This window comes from Electrona antarctica (assembly GCF_951216825.1).
Source record: "Electrona antarctica genome assembly, chromosome: 21".
NCBI classification, from domain to species: Eukaryota; Metazoa; Chordata; class Actinopteri; order Myctophiformes; family Myctophidae; genus Electrona; species Electrona antarctica.
The window spans coordinates 33,375,807-33,398,928 of record NC_136802.1 but is presented as its reverse complement, the minus strand read 5'-3'; the positions used below and the strand labels follow the sequence as shown (position 1 = coordinate 33,398,928).

General features: G+C 43.5%; 1 pseudogene across 1 annotated transcript in view; it reads left to right on the top strand.

Moving 5' to 3' along the window:
* Positions 1-18,677, top strand: part of LOC306914341 (chemerin-like receptor 1) — a 122,517-nt pseudogene extending 103,840 nt beyond the window's left edge. Inside the window, exon 4 of the transcript in view lies at positions 17,520-18,677. The product of the transcript in view is annotated as a chemerin-like receptor 1 (transcript). The remainder of the gene's footprint in view (positions 1-17,519) is intronic.
* The last annotated feature ends 4,445 nt before the right edge of the window (positions 18,678-23,122 follow it).

Here is a 23,122-nt window from a genome sequence, read left to right as displayed (position 1 = left end):
ACACACACACCGCAGACCGCCCGTTGCAGATGAGAAAGCATAATGTCCATATTCATTCAGGGTTGAGGCAGACGTGGCTCGTTTCAATCAAGCCGTGGTTAACTCGATCAACTGCAGCTGAGTTCCCATGCAGCAGTAATGCGTTTAAACCCTTTGTCGACTTGCTTTTTCCGGCATGTATAGGCTATCCCTCATCACACTGAACCGCAGTGGTGGAACAGTACTCAAATTGTTTCTTAAGTAAAAGTATCAATGTTGCAATATGTTGAAGTAGTTCAGGCTTATTGTCTGTATCAGCCAGTAACACGCGGGAGTCTGTGATCGCTTATTTTGTTCATTGGTTGTTCGTGAATGATGTTCCATTATTAACTATAATAATGGAACATGGAACATCTTGATAGATACGTTGGGGTCCGTATATACGGACCTGGCTGATAAGGTCCCATGGCGTCCCCTAGTGGCGGGGTACGTATATGTACGGACCTAGTAGAAAAATAATGAAGTAAAAGTCCGGAATTCAAAATGTACTTGAGTAAAAGAACAAAACTATTGGCATCAAAATGTACTTAAAGTACCGAAAGTAAAAGTGCTCATTGTGCAGAATGTCCCATTTCACGTTTTCAAATGTATAAAAAAATCTTTTGAAAATCACAGATCTACAAGCACTAGAGAGGAAAGCACTATAGAGCGAAGTTTACATTTTGGCCTGAGTTTGGCACTAGAGGAAAGATCAAAGAAGGGCCACATAAAATGGTTACGGTTCTTATTCTGGGGAGCACGATTGCTCCCGAAAATGTTGTCCTAAGGGTGGCGCTAGAGCAGTGGTTCCCAAACTTCCCAAACAAGGACCCCCAAAATGACACTAATTATACCGCGGACCCCCCATTTGAAGAGATCATGCCAGGGACCCCCATAAGAGAAGGTTTTTACAGCTCTAGCAGTGCATGATTCTCAACCCGTTTAATTTCAAGGACCCCCCCCCCAGTTTGACATGCATTAGCCATTTAATGGCATTTCTATTTCTGGGACCCCAATTTATATAGTAAAATCAATGTTCATTTAACTCTGAGAACCAAATGGACGCTAACGGGTCCATTTGGTTCCATTTGTACACTCTCGGAGTTACAGACCCATAAGGGTACATTTGGTTCAACACTATCATTTAGCTGGGGACCCCCTGGAACTCCCTCAGGTACCCCTGGGGGTCCCCGGACCCCACTTTGGGAACCACTGCGCAAGAGGAATAGTCATGGGGTCACCCAAATCAGTATGGCTCATCCTCCAAGCAGTCCAGCCAGTATAGTGTTTGTTTTCTTTGGGACGGAAGTGTTGAAGGACCAGCCGGGCCGGACCGGCCGGGCCGGACCGGCCTACATTGTCGTCCTTGGAGCCCTGCCGCAAGCAGGGCTAAAAATGAAGTATAGGCCTAATTGAAAGTGAAAAGGAGAGTGCTGTGTATCGCAGAGGGACGGGAAGAAGGCTGTGAGTGCATGGATTAAAGTTCTCAGTCGCCACGATTTCATGTCATTCGGATTTCAAGCATGTTCCATCCGTCCATCCATCTTCAACCGCTTATCCGTAGTCGGGTCGCGGGGGCAAAAATAGCCGATCTATACAATCGGCTATTGCCGGTTATTATTTTTAAACTAGCAATAACTAGCAATAATGTTCAGAAGCATCTTCCATGAAGCTGCAATGATCTGGGATTTCATCAAAGCAATACGGTTAAAGCCTCAATCGGTGATTTCTTCACCCGGTTGACAGTATGTGGAACAGCAGAACAGTATACCACTAAAACATCACACTTTTGTGTTAGTCGGAAACCACGCTAGTGTGTGGAGGGCTCCTGTCACACTGTTTCACAAATCGCATAATAGGACATAACAACCTTCTTTTCAGTCGTGAGATTATATTTCGCTTTAATCCACGAGGCAGATATTTGCAATTCTTATGAACTACACTAAATTCATGGTCCAAGTTTGATGTTGTCGTCCATGTAGCATTTGCATTTAAAGGCAACAGGGATTTGAATAGGCCTACGTCATGTTGCTATGACTGCTGTGGTGCTGTGTGGTAGCCAGTTTAATTCACATGTGGACATGCACGCATGCACGCACATTCGCACCCACACACACACTTAGTGCCCAGGATATGCATGTGTAATACGGTATGTACAGTACACCCACAAGCAAAAGCATGTGTGCATGCACACGCACGCACACACATGCACATGCTCACAGATTATAGCAATTACTTAAGCTGTTTGCATGGAGAGCGTGCAGCCAGTTGTTAATCACGGGTCACATAATATACATCTGTATCTGTCCAACTATACAACCGCCATAACTATTAGCCTGCCTTTTTCACTGTGACCTTGAAAACACATGTATTATGACTTTGGAGATGTTTTACAATATACCAAGTTAGCGAGCCCAGAAAATAATGTCACCATATTAAAGCTCATATACTTGAGAAAGACCAATACGGGTCAAAACGTTGTATGTCCTGCCTGCTGTGATTGTGAATAAACTAACCTGGAGCATTATACAAAGTGAGTTGCGAGCCCTTGCTTTTGTTCACCATATTAAAGCATGTAGGGCGGCTGTGGCTGAGGAGGTAGAGCAGGTCGTCCAATGATCCCAAGGTCGGCGGTTCGAATCCCGGCTCCTCCTCCTGTCCATATGTCGAAGTGTCCTTGGGCAAGACACTGAACCCTACATTGCCTCCAATGAGTTGGTCGGTGTGAGCTTGCCACCATTGGTGTGTGAATGTGGGGAGTGAGGACGCTGGTGTTGACTGTTCACCTCCCAATGTATGAATGAATGAACCATTGTAAAGCACTTTGAGCACTTGGAAAAGCACTATAAAAATGCAATTCATTATTAAAGCTCCCCACAAAATTGTGTTTTTTAAATTTTTTGGTTAATGTGTTTTCTGAAGCGTATACCCATTCAAATCATGTTAGTTTCTTGTGCTCTGCATATCTCCAAAGCATTAACGTACAACAAAACGCTGAAAGCCGTTACATGCATAGAGGTATAAAGGATATAGAGTGCCCCCTGCTATTCATTCTAGCCGTTATTAGAAGATTTGAGAACGGATTAACATTATAAACATCATCAGTTGTGCTGATTATAGTGATTAGACAGAGTTTTGTCAGAGCAGCAGCATTATTGGCTTATAGGAATGGAACAAATAGGGCACATTATACGCTCCTGTATTTTAACATCAGTTATTATGGTGGTACTTGGAGAGCCAAATGGCGGTACTTAAGAATAAAAAGGTTACTTTAAACCAATGCTTTAGTTTAAAGCACCAAAAGTAGGATGTACTCATTACGCAGATATTGTCCCATTTCACAAGTTTTCAAATCTTTTGAAAATAGCAGATCTACAAGCTCACAATGTGTCCCATCGCAACGCATTGTGAGCTTGCAGATCGCCGTGATGCGACACATTGTGAGCTTGTAGATCTGCTATTTTAAAAAGGCTGAAATGTCCATATGGGCTGAAGTGGTTAATGTGTATGTTTTTTAATAATAATCAAAATCTACAAAGTAACTATAGTAACTATACTTAAAATGTGAAATACATACAGTACCATAACATTGTACTTAAGTAAATGTACTTGGTTAATTTACACCACTGATGGAAACACACCCAGAACCTGTGAAATACAATATGTTACACCAGTGGTTCCCAAATGGGGTCCGGGGACCCCCAGGGGTCCTTGAGGGAGTTCCAGGGGGTCCCCAGCTAAATGATAGTTTGGAACTAAATGGACCCTTATGGGTCTGTAACTCTGAGAGAGTACAGATGGAACCAAATGGTTTGTACACTCTCAGAGTTACATTAACATTGATTTTACAATATAAATCGGGGGGAAGAGACTAACAAGATCTGCCACTGTAACTAAATATATAAAACCTGTGATGTAAGCAACGTAGAGAGCATGAACCTGCAAGCCTTTTTTTTTGTACATGTAAAATAAGTTCAGCCGTGGTATTGTTTTTACGACATGATCAGAAATGTGAGGGAACGGGTTAAATAAAGCATAAAACGTATAAGGAGACTTTTGTTTATTTTTATTTATTTTTCTATTTCCACGTATATGTATAATGAATTTGCCTCTGTGAGGTTGGTGCATTGCACCGGCAGCAACTGTAGCCTATAGAACCATTTCAATAATGTATATAACAATTTACTCAAAATGTAAAAAATAGATATGAATAACCCAATGCAAATCTTGGCAGACCCCGAAATAGAATGCAGACATCCCATCAGACCTATAGGCCGTAGAGTGTCACATCCTATACAGTGTGGTATCCATCCGTCAGTCAAGAACTTCTTTCCGTAGTAATATTCATATTGGGTATATGTACACAGTGGAAATTTCATTGGCCCACAGCTCCACAAGAAGACACCCATCTCTGTCTTGTGTGACTGTCGATCATGTGTGGCTCATTGTTATTGTCATCTGTTTCAACAATATCACTCTGCCATCAATCTTCCTCTCCGCAGTCTCTTCTCTCCTGTCAAAACAGCGTGGCAGTGTGTGCCACTGGGGTCACCATCATAATAACCACTGCCACAGTACTTTAGATTGCATGCGAGCTGACTTGATATACTGCGTGCTTGCGTTCACATTGCAATTATCACTTGCAAATAGAGAGAGAGACGTTTGTGTCCTCATGGGAATTTAGAGAGTTACCCTTCTTCAAGTTTGCAAGGGCATCCATCAGTCCAGCTGTCTTCAAGGGGACAAGAAAGACTGACGGGGAGAGAACAGTATGTGTGAATGCTGCTGACAGAGTTGTTGGCTTTCTGGCTTTGATACCTTTATCTGCTGTCATGTTGTCAGTTTGTCACCTTTCCTTCGGCCACATGAACCCCCTGCAGCTTCCTTATTCTGAGGTAAATAGCCACACGTTGTGCGCTTTGTAGACCTGCTATTTCTTTGGCTAATGTTCCCCCCCCAAAATAATGGGGTTCAAGTGGTCTGATGAGTGGGCTGCTTTTGAGATTTTCAAGTAAGTGCATGGGCTACCATCCAGAAAGGTTTTGGGAACCGCTGATGCATGTTGTCCGGTCTAGGGGTGTACCCGGAAAAAAAAAAAAAAAGTAAAGAAAAGAAAAAGTGCCCACTAAAATGCATTTATATAAAATCCAGTGTCTGAAGCCGGAAGCTTTCTGGCAAAGCCAAGACACAGTTGAGTGCACAACCCAAGCACATGAGCCTGTGGGTACCATGAGAACTTCTGTCAGAGTATGTTTAGGTCAAGCAACGGCACATTCCAGCATAGGCCTCACTCAGACCTTTAAAACATGCATGCTTGTTGTATGAATGTTGTGAGTGTCATGGCCGCCCCAATGCATTTCCAATGGAAGTCACATGGTTTGTAGTGCCCCTCCCGCTCAATACAACACAAATGTTGTGTCAAACCATGTGACTCCCATTGGAAATGCATTGGGGCAAGCTGTGTCACACCCTTTGTATACAACAAGCATTACAGCAATCTGTTGCGACCGTGTGAGTGAGGCCTTAGCAGTGGTGTAAAGTAGCCAAGTACATTTAAACAAGTACTGTACTTACCGTACTTGAGTACAATTTGTATGTATTTGTATACTTTACTCGATTATTTCCCATTTTCAATGCTTTTACTTTTAATCCACTACACATCTCAGATCCGAATATTTTTACTTCACTACATGTATTTGAAAACTTTAGTAAACTTTGTAGATTTTGATTATTATTATTTTTGAAATACATTAACCACTTGATCCCTATAGGTATACAGTACACATTAACCACTTGATCCCTATAGGTATACAGTAAAATGGTAAATGGTGCATTTATATAGCGCCTTTATCCAAGGCGCTTTACAGAGATTGTGCATTACATTCACCCATTCACACACACATTCATACACCGATGGCAGCGGAAACCATGCAAGGCACCTATAGCACATCGGGAGCAATTAGGGGTTCAGTGTCTTGCTCAAGGACACTTCGACAGTAACTCTGGGGGAGCCCGGGTTTGAACTGGCAACCTTGCGGTTACCATCCAGGCACTCTACCCCTGAACCACCGCCGCCCCTGTACACAGTACACATTAACCACTTGATCCCTATAGGTACAGTACACATTTCGGCCATTCGATCTACAAGCTCACAATGTGGCACGATGCGAGTAGATCTGCTATTTTCAAAATACTTTTACACAACTTGAAATGGGACATATACAGTGCACATACTTTTGGTAAGTACTTTGTGATACCAATACTTTTGTACTAAGGCCTCACTCAGACCTTTGCAGCATTGCTGCATGCTTGTTGTATGAATGCTGTGAGTGTCATGGCCGCCCCAATGCATTTCCAATGGAAGTCACATGGTTTGTACTACAAGCTGTTGTATGGCTTTCGGCTGTGTTTCGACTGCGCCCCTCCCCCTCATACAACACAAATGTTGTGTCAAACCATGTGACTCCCATTGGAAATGCATTGGGGTAAGCTGTGTCACACCCTTTGTATACAACAAGCATACAGCAATCTGTTGTGACCGTGTGAGTGAGGCCTTAGCCTACAATTTGAATTCTGGACTTTTACTTGTAACAATTAAAGTATTGCACTATTGATACTTTTACTTAAGTAAAACATGCGAGTACTTTTTCCACCACTGAGCATTAGCCATGCGTAGCCTGTGTGGACAACTGTGAGTCTCAGACCCAGGATTGTTAGGAGACGCAGAGCAAAAAGCTATTCCCATGCTTTTTGTTCTTGCTTAATGTAAGTCGCTCTGGATTAAGAGCGTCTGCTAAATGCCTAAATTGTAAATTGTAAATTGTTGGCTGAGATCAACATGTGGTCCACCTGACTGTATCATGGCACGTTACCCGGCAACTGGTGGCCCGGGGGCCACATGCGGCCCCCACCTTCACTTAATGTGGCCTGCAGGTTAATATCAAAATACTGATATATTATTGTTTTGCAAACATGACCCACTTTAAATTCTTCAGTCTAAATTTATAGTATTTAAATGTTACTGCCTTTTTTATGTTACACCAGTGGTTCCCAAAGTGTGGTCCGGGGACCCCCAGGGGTCCTTGAGGGAGTTCCAGGGGATCCCCAGCTAACTGATAGTTTGGAACCAAATTGACCCATCTAAAGTTGCCCACCCCCTGCCCTAGTGAAACACAGGAAATGTCTGTGGCACATGCAGGCTTACAGTATGTTTTGATGTTTTTTAAGTGTTAAAACAAAACATTAAAGAAAATGGTTTCCAATCCATCCTGAATTTGAACATGTCTGTATCTACAATTGTGGAATACTGCATCGATAAAGATTGGTATAGGCTAAAGGTTTAAAATGAGTCCAAAATGAAGTTAAAGTTATGCATCCATCCGGTGACCGAACTTCTCACCCTATCTCTAAGGGAGCTAGATGCCAGCCACCCGTCTGAGAAAACTCATTTCGGCCGCTTGTATCCACAACCTTATTCTTTCGGTCATTACCCACACACACTTCAAGACCATAGGTGAGAGTAGGAACAAAGATTGCTCGGTAGACAGAAAGCTTTGCTTTCTGGCTCAGCTCTCTTATCGACTTTTATTTGAAAGTGGACAATGTCTTTGATTGATTGATTGAAGTATTTATTTACAGTTTGCAGGATTACAGTACATTTCAAGCACAACTCAATACAAAAACTGTTAACTGTGGACGACACCATGAAGCATTGCACTTGCTTACAATAGGGTCCACCATTTTCAATTAATCAGAACGACGTACAAATATACACTTCTACATAACCAAAAACACAATCATCATAAAAATAGGTAAAAAGGGGGGGGAAACTATACAGTGAGGGGAAAAGGGGTGGGGGATTCAGATTTTACGGGGGCCGGGTTCGAATTGCAGCCGTCCGTATAGGTGCCCTTTGCTTTGAGAGTGCTTTTGAAGGAGAAAGGAGTCAAGGGATTCACATGTCTTAATGACAGTTTCAAGATAAGAATGATATGGCCTTGACAGTGTTCTTTTTCAAAATAATGATTTAATAATTAATCAAATTCACATATTGTGAAACAATCCGAAAAATCACACCTGCGTGCATGAAAATGATAAGGGTTATGTATTAGTGCGAGTGAAAGGTATTATACTTCACTGATGAAATCGAGAAGGGCATTTTTTTTAAGCCCAAACAAAAATGCCAGTATTGTACTTTGGAGTGAGAATTATACTGAATATGACTATGACATTGACTATACCCCTCTGGTGATAGATGCGATGGTGAAATGAAAAAGACAGCCACAGATGTTGATCTACAAGCAAAGAAAGCAAAATGGATGGATTATTTCGGCTAAGAAATGCAGACATTTGCAGAAAAGCAATATCATGAAATGTGCTTATAGATTTGTCCCCTTCTATACCAATAGACGAATCCAGAAACGGGTCTCATGGTCGCAGCTTACGTATTTCCTGTAGGCGGACTCGACGTAGCTGCGGGGTTTAAACCCTCACCAGGCGCACCTCTTCTACTATAGTGAACGGCAGAGTGACTGATGTTAGTCTGCCTCAAACGTTACTCTTTTACCTGCTTTTTACTAACACTAACATTACAAAGATGCCCAGAACATCGAGATGAACCTGTGTAGTTTATGGCTGCTCCAACAGTAGTGGCAACATTAAAAAAAAAAGATGAGACCAGAGCCATTGAGTAATGGTTGCTGTACTTTATACCTCATACTTTAAATGCTTAGTATGAGGTATAAAATACAGCAGCCTGCCAGCCTTGTGTTCATAAAACAGAAAGATTGGGTATTGGGTAAGACTGACTTTATGTATCTTTCAGGACCTTTCACTGCTTTGTCTCAACCATTACTCTATGGCTCTGGTCTCAGCCACCGCTGGATATTTTGACATTCCGTTTTTTTTTTTTTTTTAATGTTGCCACTATACTGTTAGTAGCCATAAACAACACAGGTTCATCGAGATGTTCTGGGCATCTTTGTAATGTTAGTGTTAGTAAAAAGCAGGTAAAGGAGTAATGTTTGAGCAGACCAACATCAGTCACTCTACCATTCAATGTAGTAGAAGACGTGCAGGTTTACCCACAGCTACGTCAGCTCCGCCTACAGGAAATACGTAAGCTGCGACCATGAGACCCGTTTCTGGATTCGTCTATACCTTATACCTTAATATCTCTTTTGAAAATAACAATAACCAAATATGTCTATTTGCTAGTGTGCACTGTGCTTGGCTTAAATACATGATATAACACTGGCGGTTCATACTGAGGAACTGGACTATAGCGGAAAACCTAACGAAGCATGGGTTTAATTTGAAGCCCTGTAACGTTGTCATGGTTTGTGTCCTGTGCTGAATCTGATATATAATAACAGCTTATAAGACCCTTGTTGAAGTGTTTCAAGGCCAGGAATAGACAGAGAGACGCACGCACGCACACATGCACGCACGCACGCACGCACGCACGCACGCACGCACGCACGCACGCACGCACGCACACAGTCACACACACACATTAGATGCATGATCCGAGATATAGTGGGAGTAGAATTTCTAAATAAAAAAGTATTGGAAATTGGAAATACTCCAGTAAAGTAAAAGTATGGTATATCTCAAAATGTTATTCAAGTGTACACAATGCTATGTAAGTAAATGTACTTGTACTTTCCACCACAGGCTAGATGTCATGTCGGGCTGATTCCACACCCTGGTAACATTCTGTGACTGTCAACCTTCAGTCAATTCCCCCCCTCCCTTTCCCCCTCTCTCTCTCTCTGTCTCTCTCTCTCTCTCTCTCTCTGTCTTTTCTTGGCATCAACCTAATTTGACTCTCCACTGCTGCATGTATAGTATACCCACAATCACAGTGTCAATGTATTATTTGAGTATAGATCAAAGACATCATCCATTGACTAGGCCAAGCATGAAGCTATGTGCAGTCATGTCCGTGTCATGGGTCATGCACATGTGCAATGAGGGTTGGATGAGACACAGACCACTGAATACTATATGCCTGACAGGCTCAGGCTCAGGCGCACGCACGCACGCACGCACGCACGCACGCACGCACGCACGCACGCACGCACGCACGCACGCACGCACTCACTGTTGTTTCTCTGTTTCTCCCACTCATCTCAAATGACCAGTTTCACATGATGGCGACCATGCAACCATCTTGCTCTTCATATGTCACTGGACAGTCACTAGTGATTCTGGCCACAGACCCCCGCCCGAAGACCCTTATTTGATCTTTAACTCTTGAGAGTGTAAAATGGACCCCTGGTCTGATTTATACGTGGCATTGCACCGACAACACAGATCTACAAGCTCACAAGCAACCCTTTGTCAGCTTGTAGATCGGCTATTTTCAGAGCGCAACACCCACCACCACCACCAAACATAAAATGACTCGTTCTACTGGATCTCTCCTCCACTCGTCCTCCCTAACATTTGAGCCTAGTTTTTATTTGTTGATGAAATTGTCTAATATATTTATTTAGTGATAGTTTATAGCTTGATTTTAGGTAGTCGACAAACATTTCTTGTCATGGTTTTAGTCGGCGAAATGAACACTGGCAGAGACACTATGACTTAGGATAGGAAATGGCCCTGTGACAGGTTTTGTCTGTGCGTACATAAACTGGGATTTTGAAGTTGCCTCCTAATAAGCCCTATAATTGATCGTCTCCCAGCGTGCCAAAAATGTATAACCCATTTAGGCCCGACGTCGAAATAAAAAAAAAACGTTCGCTCTGCAAGAATATATATTCAAAGATTTGTGCCGCATTTTTACGATTTTTCAAAAATAGCAGACCTACAAGCTCGTAGCGCGCCACTCGGTGGCGCGCTATGAGCTTGTAGATCTGCTATTTTTCAATAGCTAAAGTATAACAATGCTTAGTTAAAACACCAAAAGGGGTTCCCGTCCAGAATGCGATAAAATATTAAGACTAAAATTCATAAGGCACTTAGTATTACCGCGGAATCCAGAATCCATTCTGTGCAGCATTTTTTACAGAACTTATAAACTGCTCCATATTCTTGAGATCTATTACTTGGGTCCCTGTCCTGCTTTTACCGAATGCATTTTAATCTACACAAAGCCTGCTAAAAAAAAAGAAATAGCTGATCAACAAGTTCAAGTTTATTTGAAAACATCATTGCATAACAATATGAATTATGATGTTTCTTACAATTGCAGACAAGAGCACCTATTAAAAAACTAAAACAAAACAAACAAATCATCAACTATCAAAAGTTTGCGATGAACTGCTGTTTTCTACAGAGCATAAATTATGCGTGAGGACTCAGCTGTGGATGCAATCAGCTCTAAATTACTAGGAAGCAGGTTTTTTTTTTTATCACTTAGAATTTGTATTACTTTTTTGAACACATAAATAAACAGTGAAAACAATGGCAAAAGACAAACACAGTACAAACAAACATGAAAAAGAAAAAATAAATAAAATCGACAATGCGTATCAAACCTTGCATGTTACTTTACATATTCCTAGACATGTTCTGTTGTTCCTCATTCCCCCATGCCCTCATTGTTCATGTTCAGGTCATTAAATATTCTAGGAAGCAGGTTTATATGCAATTAAGTACATTACATACAGTAGTATCACAATTAAATAATTACAATAACAAGAAAATGTATATTTTTTTATATTTCTCTTTATCAGACATGCATAATAAGCTGCCTTTATAAAATAGAGAGAAACAGTCGTATTGGGTCGATACTCCACCAAGATACCCATGTACCTGTCTAGATACTTCCTTAATGTTAACGAAGTCCACACCCACAACACCAGAGGGAGTGCAACGAACCATGTACAACCCAGATTCGGCACAAACAAGGGACTAAATTATTTTCGCTCCTATGCCACCAAAATGTGGAACGCCCTACCAACAGTCATTAAGACATGCAAATCCCGTGACTCCTTCAAAACCGCTCTCAAAGGGCACCTACGGATGGCTGCAATTCGAAACTGGCCCCCGTAAAATCCTTTTTATCCACATATATGAACCTGAATATGGCATAATATATGCAGCATAGGCTATACAGTATTCTGCATTACTTGCCATATATTGGAATAATATCTTAATATATTTAAAATAAAACCATAGCACCACCATTAGACTGTTCATGTCGCGCACCCCCTAGAAGGTGCTCGTGCACCACAAGGGGTGCACGCACCACAGTTTGGGAACCACTGCCCTATAGGAATCGTTAAAGGGATCCATTAAGGCAGGGGTTCTCAACCCGTGGGTTGCGACCCCTCGGGGGGTCGCCAAATTATTTTGGGGGGTCCCCAAATTATTATTTTTTAAAAAAATATTTGTTTTCTTTTTTTATGCAACTGAATGGCTGGAAAATGGAAATGAAGAGTTTACATATAGTACACACAGTACATGCATACACCTTCCCTAATGATTATATCTGGTTTCAGTATTTATTTATGGTGTATTGTCTCTGTTATTAAGGTTATTGTAGCAGTCAATTTATATTGGGGGTCGGGAGGGGGCGGGGCGGGGGTCCCGAAACGTTGCCAAAGCATTTTCGGGGGTCCCCGGCCAAAAACGTTGAGAACCCCTGCATTAAGGAATGGGAATCGTTAAGAGGGAACTGAAGTAGCTCTCTGTATGTTCTATACCCGTAACCATGGATCAAACCAGGTATATATATTTGTTGTATATTTATATTGTATATTTGCCTGTATACAATGGCATACCCATCGCAGGGACACTATAGGTTGAAAGTGGTTCAGTCGGTCTGTGATTTGGAATACATAATTTAACCAAAGAAAAGTATTAACAAGAGCTTGTGACTAAACAACAGATTCTTGCAGCGGTTTTTGGACGTGCCACCTGAGAGGGACGATATATAATAATCCCACCTCAGGACGGAGCTCTGTGAATATTATGTGAAAGAGGATGATGAGATGATGAAGTGGGCGATTTTAATCAGGACATCTTTATGCTGCGTGGCTCTGCGGGAAGCGCCTCACCTCATCAACCATCCTGATCCCTCCCTCCCCCATAGGGACCAAACGAAAGGCTGCCTCCCAGCATGCCCCGCTGCGTGGCCTTTTCAATAATGTAGAGGCTAGAGAGCAGAGGAAGAGCGGGCGAGAGAGAGAGAGAGAGAGAGAGAGAGAGAGAGAGAGAGAGAGAGAGAGAGAGAGAGAGAGAGAGAGAGAGAGAGAGAGAGAGAGAGAGAGAGAGAGAGAGAGAGAGAGAGAGAGAGAGAGAGAGAGAGAGAGAGAGAGAGAGAGAGAGAGAGAGAGAGAGAGATGAAATAAAAGGGAAAAATCTACTTCCTCGCGCTGTTGGAGCCGTGACATTTACCTCTAGCCAAGCCCTGAGCGTGCACGCACGCGCGTGTGTTTAGGAGGGCCCCCGATTGTCAGGCTAATGATACCCCCCACTGCCGCACACACACTCTAGGCACAATGCTCTCCTATACTACCATTGCCACGGAGTGAGAAGGTGGGGCTCGAATGGAAGAAAAAGACTTGATTTGAAAGAGCAGCGGGCATTGATGGTAGAAAAGGAGATTGGTAGAAATACAGATATTGATCCCTTCGACGGAGAGGATGGATGGATGGATGGAGAAGGGATATAACTGTAAGCCCAGCTGACAGGTTGGAGATGGAGAGACAGAGATACGAAGGGGAGGGGAGGGGGTGGGGGGGATCGGATGTACGCGGGGGAGAGAGACAGTGAAAATGGGAAATCAGGCCTCCGGGTATATTATATCCGTCGGCTCCACCTGTTAGCATTTTATACTTCATTAACTGCACACCCCCCCATTTACAGTAATGGGACCTCCCCTCGCCTCCCCACCTCAGTACACAGTCTATCATTATGCACCTGCTCCGCCCTCTGGGGGGTCTCTAGAATACAGCGGTGGGAAAATAATTACATAACCTAAGTAAAAGTACATCAATACTGCAATGTGAATTCCGGACTTTTACTACATTTCTACATTGCAGTATTGATACTTTTACTTAAACCCCTAGACTACTTTCCTTTTTTTTTTTTTTTTTTTTACTATTTTGGAAAACATTGTTGAATAGTTAAAATAGCCGATCTACAAGCTCACAACGTGTCGATGTAGATCAGCTAGTTGAACTATTCAATGTTTTTCAAAATAGTAAAAAAATAAAAAATAAATGCCAAAGTAGTCTAGGGATAAGTGGTTTAGCATGAGCCCATGAAGCCCTAGGGCTAAAGTGTGTGTGTAATATATAAAAAATGACCAAAACATCATTATTATAGACATACATATGATGTATAATGAAATGCATCGAATCTTTTCACATTAGGATTACATGGCCATATTATCGTCTCCACCAGGCCGAAGGCATGGGGAGAGAGTATGTTTTGCACTCCGTCCGTCCGTCTGTTTGTGTGTTTGTGTGTGTCTGTCTGTCCGTCCGTCCGTCCGTCTGTGGACAGCTAATCTCCGGCACCGTTGCCTTGATCGCAGCCATACTCTGCACACACACTCCCTGGATGCCACAGCTGAACCTCTGCCCCAAGGTTTTCACATTGGCCTCTTATAGCGCCACCAGGAGGCCGCTTTGTGCAAAACCATTTTTTGGACAGTACACCTACAGATTTTGCCCAAACATCACGCAAATGGGTACACCGTCTCTCTAGAGCCATTCAACGAAATGGGTCTTTCAGATTTTTCAGACTCCATCCTGATTGGCTAATATTGGCTTCCAAAGTTCGCAGGAGTGCTCAGTTTCAAACAAAATGCCGCAAATCATGAACACATCGTGCGATTTCCGTGAAATCGTGCACGCACATTCCCACTAGGCCGAGGAAGACATTCCACAGGAACATTTTCAACTCAACCTCACGGTGGCGCTACAACTGGCCGATTAGTGTTTTCACCTGTAACTGCACATCTGTGTAAAGCTTTGTATGCACAGTTTGCACACTCCCTAGAGGCCAAGGAAAAACCTTTGCCTGGAATTTTTCACATCTGCTTTATAGTGCCACCAGGAGGCAGACATATGTAAAACACATTTTCTAATATCTCCTTCAGATTTTATCCAAATTTCACGCAAATCGGTACATCAAGACGGGTTTGTTTGATTTCTCATAATCCATCCTGATTGGCTACGATTGGCTTCTAAAGTTTTCAGGAGTAGCCCGTTTTTTACAACGCAGCGTCCGATTGTGGTGAAACTGTGCATGCATATTCCCACTAGTCTGAGGAAGAAATGCCACTTGTCAGTTTTCAAATCAGCATCATGGTGGTAGCCTGGCTCCAGCCCTGAATCGCTATATGTTCTGACGATTCAGGTCTGGTGACTCTGCCTACGGCGGCGTCAGTGCCGTTCGAAAATCCGATTGCAGCAGCTGAATGAGCTGATTGGCCATCAGCCCCGTCACTCAACAGCGTCAGACAACAAACATGGCTGCGCCCACTGCGGTGACTCACGACCGTATCAATCTGGCTATTAAATCGGCGTATGATAAATAGTTTCTTTACAGAAACGACAGGTTTTATAAACTTTATCATCAGACATATTTTACCGCTTTTGTTTACATGCTAGTAGCGCTCGTTGGCTGTGTTTGTTTGGTTAGCAAACGGGTTAGCCCTAGCCTCATGAATGATTGACAACAACGTCATCTGCTTTCCTACTATTCTGATTGGTTGGTATGAACCAATCACCAAAGACTGCCACTTTGACAACGCCCACCCCAGAAACTGCTGCCGTGGGGAGGGCTTTAGGTCTGAATAATGAAGTGAAACGAAATGAGTGTCAGGCTACCATGGTGGCGCTACAACAGGCCGAGTCGCGACACACAAACAAAACATATTTACATTACTCCCAAACATCACAGACACCATAATACTAGGAGAAAGTCAGGTCACATTAAGTACAATGAAGTTTATTTACTATTCTGGCGGTGTATGGGTGAATTAACAAATTAATGCAAGGTCAAGTGTGTGTACACAAGGTCTGCCTCCTCACCCATCAGTGCATCCACAGCAACGCCCCCCCCCCCCTAATTAAAGGAACTCATTGAACCCCCAGCCTCCACCCGCTCCCTCCGCTCTGGTACATCAAACACACTCAAAAGCACAAAGACAAACTCCGCACCATGGGGGACCGGGCCTTCTGCTCAGCTGCTCCTCGGCTGTGGAACGCCCTCCCAGACCACCTGAGAGCACCACAGTCCGTGGATGTTTTTAAAAAGGGACTAAAGACTTTCCTTTTTAGCAAGGCATTTGCCTAGTTGGACTTTTAAGCTGACCCGTGTGCTTCTTTTAACCTTTTAGCTGCTTAGGTGTCCACAGAATGTCTTAACTGTTTTTATTCTTATTTTTCTTTTAAATATTTCTGCCTGTAGCACTTTGAGATTTGCTTCAAATGTAAAGTGCGTTATAAGTAAAATGTATTATTATTAAATGTATTATTGTTAATGCTGCCGGGGAAAGTGTTAATGAACAAATAGTACTACTAATAATAGTACTATATATAATGTAATGTAATATATAATGTAATAATACTATTAACTAGGAGTTGGGGCCGATCGGACATGGTGAACAAGAGTAAATAAAGATAAAACCTCACTCGCCACATGTCCCTAGTGCCCAGTGTGTGTGTGTGTGTGTGTGTGTGCGTGCGTGCGTGCGTGCGTGCGTGTGTGCGTGCGTATGTGTGCGTGCGTGCACGTGCGTACCGTGGAAAGTGTGGAAAGTGTTGAATCATCATGATGGCATTAAAATTAAAACCCCTTATCCCGAAATGTATTTGCCATTTTTTGAGTGGTGCAAACCACTCCAACAACCAGCTTTGTTTGTATCCGTGTTTGTGTGTACCTGTACATGGGGCCCAAAAGAATGAGCATGGTTACTATGGTCACTGACATTACGTCAGACCACAGCTGATCAGGCTATATAAGACCTTGCACCACTCAGTTCACACGGGTGTGATTTTTCGAAAAATCTTTTTAAATACTTAAGCTCACACCGTGCCGATGTAGATGATGTAGTTGAACTATTTTTAAAGGTTTTTGAAAATAGTAAAAAATGGTAAATAAGTTTAGGGATAGGGTGGCGCAAGATGTTTATTTGCTCAGACACTATGACGTAAATTCTCAATTTGTTGTCAATGGGAATTCAATGTTTGTGTAGGACGAAAATCTACACTAATAGCTGAACATAGGAGGGGCTAGCGCCCTATAAATCTACACTATAGCTCAATATAGGAGGGGCTAGCGCCCTATAAATCTACACTATAGCTGAATATTGGAGGGGCTAGTGCCCTATATAAATCTACACTACAGCTGAATATAGGAGGGGCTAGCGCCCTATAAATCTACACTATAGCTGAATATAGGATGGGCTAGTGCCCCTAAAAAAGAAAAGAAAAGTATTAATATGAAGCCTTTAATAGTCAGTCAGTGTAATAATAATACGTGGCGTGTTAAAACAAACCATGACCTTATATTCATTGTTTTATTATTTGTAGGTTTCAGGACGATGGAGAATATGACAATGACAATGACTCATACTACTATGAGGATGAGGAGGATGAAGGATCTGACTACTGGGATAAAATCAACAAATCCACCACCATCATGTCCATGGTCATCGTGGTGTGTGTGCTTGGCGTGTTGGGGAACGGTGTGGTCATCTGGGCGACGGGCTTCAGGATGAAGAAAACCGTCAGCACCGTCTGGTACCTCAACCTCGCTGTGGCCGACTTCCTGGTTACAGCCTTCCTGCCGCTGAAGATCACGTATAGCTCTGGACAGACACTGGCCTTTTGGCTGGTTCATGTGCAAGATGGACAATATGGTTTTCCACATGAACATGTACGCCAGTATCTTCACCCTTGCGGTCATCAGTGTGGACAGATGTGTTGGTGTGGTGTGTCCACTGTGGGCTCGCCGCAGTGGATACCACACCGTCAGAAAGGCCTCCTGGGTCAGTCTGGGTTCTGGCCTTGGCTCTGAGCATCCCTTACTTCATCTTTAGGGTCACATGGCCCATTGATGGTAAGGTCTTGTGCATCAACAAATATGCACTCAACAAAGAGTTGCATAATTTTCGATTTGGGGCCCTGCACATAACTAAATTCCTTGCAGGATTCGTGGTTCCTTTCTCCGTCATCGTCTCCTGCTATTCCGTCATCATCTACCGGCTCAGGAATAACCGCCCGCTGGCAGGTCGCTCCTTCAAAATCATAGCAACTGTTATCGCCGCGTTCTTCCTGTGCTGGATCCCCTTCCACATCATACGGCTGATTGATCTGTGTTATGGGACAGGTCTGATAGAGCGCAGTGTCACACTGTATCTTGTGCTCCTCTTCGGGTTACCCATAACCTTCACCCTGGCTCTTCTCAACAGCAGCCTGAACCCGCTGCTGTACGTGTTCAGTCAGGGTTTCAAGGACGTGTTCCGCTGCAGGTCCGTCCTAAAGGTTCTGGAGAAAGCCTTCGCTGAAGAGCCTCCTCAGACCAGTAAGACTCCCACAGACCCAGACGTCACCAGTCCAGAGACTGAAGAGCCTCCTCAGACCAGCAACACTCCCACAGACCCAGACGTCACCAGTCCAGAGACTGAAGAGCCTCCTCAGACCAGTAACACTCCCACAGACCCAGACGCCACGGGTGCATGTGTTTAGTTAGTCATACCAACAGTCAGACACACCAGTAAAAGCACAAAAGTATTGGCATCAAAATGTACGTAAAGTACCAAAAGTAGAAAGTATATACTCATATTCAGAATGTCCCATTTCAGGTTTTCAAATGTATACGTTTTATTTTGTATTTTTAATAGCAGATGTACAAGCTTGTGAGCATGTAGATCGGCTATTTTCAAATGGTCAAAATGTCTATAGGGCACATACGACACATACATTAAGTATGTGTCGTAATATAGTTACTTATTAAGCCCTACAGTATATACATTTTGGCCAAAACTAGTAACTAAAGTGTTCAAATAAATGTAGTGGAGTAAAAGTACAATATTTGTACTGTAGTGGAGTAGAAGTAAAAGTATTGGAAATTGGAAATACTCAAGTAAATTATGAATACCTCAAAATTACAGTACTTACAGTAAGTAAATTAGTTACTTTACACCACTGGGGGGATGTCACAGACAGTGTGGGCACATGGGAGACGCAGAGATGGAAAAGGAACTTCATCTTGGTTCGCATCATTTGCTGAAACAGTAGATTTGTTTCCCTGTTTGTTGATTGTGACATATATTAGCCAAGCCTCCGTGAGGGAGTGAATCTGCTGAGGTGGAGAAAACCCCCCGGTGAGGCTTGCCAGTCATTGTTAGAAATAAACTCCCAGCCAGGGGGAAATAAATTATGTGACTCATATGCAATTCAGCGTACTTTATGCCAGAGAGCTAACGTGACAGAAAACTAGAATCCCTTACAGTGAGTTGGGACTCACTGGACCAATTTGTATGGGTCGCGGGTCGTGACTCGCGAGGAAAATACCCCTTTATTTACAACTTTTTGTGTTTAATTATTATGGACGTGTTCGGAAATACAGCACCGGAGCGCACTCGCCTATTAGTTTTCATCGAACGCGCCCTATTATATATTTCAAAAGATTTTCTATAATAAACATGAGTTAAAAACAAATTCAAACCTTTTTTTCTTGAAGGGGGGGAAAGATACTTCATGCGACGTTGTGTTGTGCGCTTGTATAGATCAGCTATTTTCACTATAGTTTAGGTCCCGGGGAGATATACGATGTCTCTTTTGGGGCTCGAGCTAAAAGGTTTGGGAACCACACGCCTTATAAAAATCAGACCTGTCTGAAGTGAGTGGTGCAACAGCGCCCCTGTTGGTACCCTAAACATAGGGACATACAGACATAGGGACATTGCTGGTCCTTGGAGTGGTTGTACCACTCAATAATACCATGTGGTTCCCATGCAACCAGACTCTTCTTCCGCCAATCAATGGTCAAGTCAAAGTGGACTGACAGTTGTAAAAGAGGTCGTGTCTCACTGTTTGCACAGAGAGAGGAGCCAGAGGGGCCAGCTCTTATCTGATGCTGTCAATTAGCATGCAGCTCCATGGAAACAAACAGCAGAATACAAAGGAAAACAGTTTCATCCATGTGCAAGCAAAATGACCACCATCATGCAAAGATGGCCAAGAGTCTAAAGAAGTAATAATAATAATAATAATAATAATACCTGAGAAATATAGGTTTTGACATCTCACAACAACAAATAAACATTTCAATCCAGATACAAACCACAAAGAGCTTCAGAATCAATCACTACGTTTAACTTAAAATAAACAACAACCTTTAAATAATTAGTAGCAGGATTCCTAGAGTTAGGGATAATCGTACAAAGCAAAGAATCTGATAGGCCAATGCTGACCCCATGTGGATGAAATATCTAGCTTTACTAGACTCAGGGACTTTACCGAGAAAATAATCTGACAGGCGAACACTGACCCCATGTGGATGAGCCTAATCATTGCAAGCAGCTCATTTGGCAGACAGACATGTCCTTACACAGTTTCAGTGGTCCCACTATAAATTCCCTGCAGCTAAAATACATCATCTAAACCTCATACTAAAGCCATTATGATTATAGGCCTACTATCAAAACCACCAAAAGTAGGCTATCAATAGTGCAATGTAGAACTACTCTGGTACAAATAAAAGTCCGGAATAAATGTACTTACGGGGTAAGACCACTTTTTAAGAGGTTCGGGTTGTGTATAGTGACCTTGCCATGATGTAACTCCGAAATTAAAAATAATTGCTCCAGTGATTAGAAATTGATAATTCAAAATATGCTCCTTGTTGACTTACATTGTATGCTGAAACAGCTCTCAATATGGAGTAGGAACAGTATCAAAAGTGTCACGTAAATCTTACATATTTGTAACTCACAAGTTCAGATTTGCAACTCACGTGAGTGAACTCACAGGTTCACATTTGTGTTTTGTATCCACAAGTTCAGATCTGTGTTTTGTATCCGTGTTTCGCATCTGTGTTTTGTATTTGTGTTTTGTATTTGTGTTTTGTATCTGTAATTTGCATCTGTGTTTTGTATCCGTGTTTCGCATCTGTGTTTTGTATTTGTGTTTTGTATTTGTGTTTTGTATCTGTAATTTGCATCTGTGTTTAGTAGGCCTATCCGTGTTTCGCATCTGTGTTTGAAACACAAATACAAAACACAGTTGTGAAACACAGATACAAAACACAGATGCAAATTACAGATACAAAACACAAATACAAAACACAAATACAAAACACAGATGCGAAACACGGATACAAAACACAAAACACAAATCTGAACTTGTGGATACAAAACACAAATGTGAACCTGTGAGTTCACTCACGTGAGTTGCAAATCTGAACTTGTGAGTTACAAATCTGTGAAACTCTGCTGCACTACTTTTGAGACTCTTCCGACATTGGGCGGGGGGCACGCTGGTCCATAGCTCTAACGCCTGGGGGGCACGCTGATCCATAGCTCTAATGCCCTATGGCGGGGGGCACGCTGGTCCATAGCTCTAATGCCCTATGGTGGGGGGCACGCTGGTCCATAGCCCTAACGCCCTATGGCGGGGGGCACGCTGATCCTTAGCTCTAATGCCCAATGGCGGGGGCACGCTGTTCCTTAGCTCTAATGCCCTATGGCGGGGGCACGCTGGTCCATAGCTCTAACGCCCTATGGCGGGGGGCACGCTGGTCCATAGCTCTAACGCCTGGGGGGCACGCTGATCCATAGCTCTAATGCCCTATGGCGGGGGGCATGCTGGTCCATAGCTCTAATGCCCTATGGTGGGGGGCACGCTGGTCCATAGCCCTAACGCCCTATGGCGGGGGGCACGCTGATCCATAGCTCTAATGCCCAATGGCGGGGGCACGCTGTTCCTTAGCTCTAATGCCCTATGGCGGGGGCACGCTGGTCCATAGCTCTAATGCCATATGGCGGGGGCACGCTGGTCCATAGCTCTAATGCCCTATGGCGGGGGCACGCTGGTCCATATCTCTAACGCCCTATAGCGGGGGGCACGCTGGTCCATAGCTCTAACGCCTGGGGGGCACGCTGGTCCATAGCTCTAATGCCCTATGGCGGGGGCATGCTGGTCCATAGCTCTAACGCCCTATGGCGGGGGCACGCTGGTCCATATCTCTAACGCCCTATGGCGGGTGGCACGCTGGTCCATAGCTCTAACGCCCGGGGGGCACGCCGGTCCATAGCTCTAATGGACCAGCCATAGGGCGTTAGAGCTATGGACCAGCGTGCCCCCCGCCATAGGGCGTTAGGGCTATGGACCAGCGTGCCCCCCGACATAGGGCGTTAGGGCTATGGACCAGCATGCCCCCCACCATAGGGCATTAGAGCTATGGACCAGCGTGCCCCCGACATAGGGCGTTAGAGCTATGGACCAGCGTGCCCCCCGCCATAGGGCATTAGAGCTATGGGCCAGCGTGCCCCCCGCCATTGGGCATTAGAGCTATGGATCAGCGTGCCCCCCGCCATAGGGCATTAGAGCTATGGACCAGCGTTCCCCCCGCCATAGGGCATTAGAGCTATGGACCAGCGTGCCCCCCGGGCATTAGAGCTATGGACCAGCGTGCCCCCCACCATATGGCATTAGAGCTATGGACCAGCGTGCCCCCAGGGCATTAGAGCCATAGGATTGGCTGAAGGCGATTGACAGATTCCCTCAGCCAATGATGACGTTCGTTAACGCCCAATGTCAGAAGAGTCTCAAAAGTAGAGCAGCAGAGTTTTAGCACAGTCTCAAAGGTCTCACAGATTTGTAACTCACAAGTTCAGATTTGCAACTCACGTGAGTGAACTCACAGGTTCACATTTGTGTTTTGTGTTTTGTATCCGTGTTTCGCATCTGTGTTTTGTATTTGTGTTTTGTATTTGTGTTTTGTATCTGTAATTTGCATCTGTGTTTTGTATCTGTGTTTCACAACTGTGTTTTGTATTTGTGTTTCAAACACAGATGCGAAACACGGATACAAAACACAGATGCAAATTACAGATACAAAACACAAATACAAAACACAAATACAAAACACAGATGCGAAACACGGATACAAAACACAGATGCAAATT